At 32.3% G+C, this 2,639-nt stretch overlaps 1 pseudogene; it reads right to left on the reverse strand.

Annotated features, from left to right (window-relative positions):
* Nucleotides 1–4: 4 nt before the first annotated feature.
* Nucleotides 5–496, reverse strand: LOC129677753 (olfactory receptor 5W2-like; annotated as a pseudogene).
* Between the last annotated feature and the right edge of the window lie 2,143 nt (nucleotides 497–2,639).

Here is a 2,639-nt window from a genome sequence, read left to right on the forward strand (position 1 = left end):
TTGTGTGAATCACAGCATCTACAATACCCACCACGTAAACCACAGCCAGAAGTTGGTAGCAAACCTTCCTAGACATGTCGACTGCATATAACAAAGGGTTGCTGATTGCCTTGTACCGGTCAAAGGCTGTCATTGCCAGCAGCACACACTCCACATCTGTAAAGATGCAGAAGATGAAGAACTGGAGAACAGCCAAGAAAAAGAATTGAATTGCTGCCTTTTGCAAGAAGGTCTACCAACATCTTTGGTCCAACTGCAGTGGAATAGCAGGCGTCAGAGAAAGAGAGGTGGCTGAGGAAGAAGTACTTTGGCATATGAAGCCGAGGTTCCATTCTGATCAAAATGATCATTCCAAGATTTTCAGTAAGAATAATGAGATAAACAATTAGAAAAGCGGTTAAAAAAAAATCACCTTGATCACAGGGTTATTGGTAATTCCCAAGAGAAGGAACTCAGTGGCTGAGTAGTTCCCAGCCTCCATTCTTCTGTGTTTTATAAACTGTTTCTAAATGATCATTATAATAGTTATTTGATATTTTCATCTTTGAATACTATTATGTCTTCATTTGTACAGTTATTTATCTTCAGATGCAGCCTGGGGTGTGTAAAGGAGGCATTATCATAAAATAGATCGAATTTTAGTTGGGCTACTTTGTTTCTACAATATATACAGTTCAGCAGTTTCTTCTTGACAAGTTATTTATTGTTAATATTTATCAATGATCAGTTACCTGTTGTTACTGTTACTATCTATTATCCAGATTCAAAATGATAGTCAAGGAATGCCAATGTAAGCCAGAAGAGCCAGAGAGAAAAGACTTCATTTTTTGACAAAAAAATCACATCTATTACCTTAATCAAGGAATATTAATTTTAATAATATTGGTGATATGTACATGAATTAGTAAAAATATTTCTGACAATGTTTGGTGTCAAAGTTTTACTAAAAACTCAAATATGTTTAAATATACCCATCACCTACTGTCACCATTATGTCAGGAATTTTATAATCCCGTCATAAATTTCATCTAATTCTGAAAAATTAATCTCCTAAAAGTAAAAAGATCATCATAAAAAGACGAAGAGAAGCTAGAAATACAGAACAGAGTATGAAACACTTGACGGACTGTGAGGATTAGAGCTACTCTAGTACCCGGGTAAGGTCAGTGCCTTGTTATCCGGGCGCTAAGAAGGTAAAAACAGCATCGCCTGAAGCAAAAGTCCAGCTGCTCTAAAGAAAAAAAAAAAAAAAAGAAAGAAAAAAGCTCTGTGTTCCGTCAGAAACTGTGATTAGCACACACTTGCAAACACTTGGGTGCTACAGCATAAGAATGTACGTGCACATACACAATCAGAAACAGAGCAACAGATCAGTGTACACAGTGTTTGAGGTCTTCGTAAAAGTGATGATGGGTAGACACATGGAATATTTCTGGGATATATAGGGTTCAGTTTTATACATTGTTTTATTCATATGTGGATGTTAGAGATTTTCTTTTTGTATGTTTATTGTTTAGAAATTGGAATGTAGAGATGATTGAACATTTGCTTTTTCTAGAGTGAAATGTAGTATATTGTCCCTAAATTCCAAATTAATACACATTAATATTTTGTGTTAACTTATCATCATTGTATTAAATAGATAAAATTTAAAGTTACATCTACTAAAACTTTTTAAGCAACTTATAAATACAAAAAAATTATCTGTATCTACAAATCCTAGCTGAAAGATAAATAGGCAACACCTCTCTCTTGGATATACAAAAAAGCAAAAATAAACAATCCAAAAAAAACAAAAAAGAATCCCCAAACAAAAAGCAAATGATGTCACACAACTTTACACAATTTTGAAAAGAAAATATTCTTGTACATTAGGTTAAGAATTACATTTAAGTGGTAAGCCTGTATAAAATTAACTTCTACATTATTTATTAGTGATACTTTTTGTAATGAAAATATCTCTATTTTCCAGTATTATTTAAATATATTTATTAAGAGACCTACCTGCGATGTTTCTATCCTCATCAGGGGTATGTGAATTTATGTAGATGACATTTTATTTTTACACACTAACTTTTGGGATTTCAGTCTGAGAAAACTTGTCTTGACTCTTCTGTGTTATTCATCAAAGTTTAATTAGATTCCTGGTTGTGAATTCCCCTCTGAGAATAATGCAACAAATTTAGCAAATTTGTATTGTATTAATTTACCTTTGCTAACTAAGTTAATTAGCATAATTGCTACACCTATCTCAGACCAAAAAAGGAGAAATGCATAGTGTAATCTCTTGGTACAAACACAAAACAGGACCATATTTTCTAACCTTTCTTAATTTTTGAATGGGCCTTCCAGGCAGTAAAATTATAATTCATAGAAACAGAATACAATATAAATATAAGTAATCAATATTTTATCTTCTTTATGTAAAAAATTAAAGCAGACATTTATTATGGGTAGACAAACAGGCCATTTAATTCCATTTTTTTTTAATTTATTCATTCCTGAAGCAAGGATAGAGTTAAGATATAGAAAGATAGTTACATCATTAACTCTCTGGAACTACTGTGTTAGGATAATATTCATAGGAAGTCACTCATATATGTGAAAGAACAAAATACTTCAGAGAAGTGATGAGGAGT

This window comes from Psammomys obesus, unplaced genomic scaffold (genome assembly GCF_907164565.1).
Source record: "Psammomys obesus unplaced genomic scaffold, mPsaObe1.curated_primary_1811, whole genome shotgun sequence".
Taxonomy (NCBI): Eukaryota; Metazoa; Chordata; class Mammalia; order Rodentia; family Muridae; genus Psammomys; species Psammomys obesus.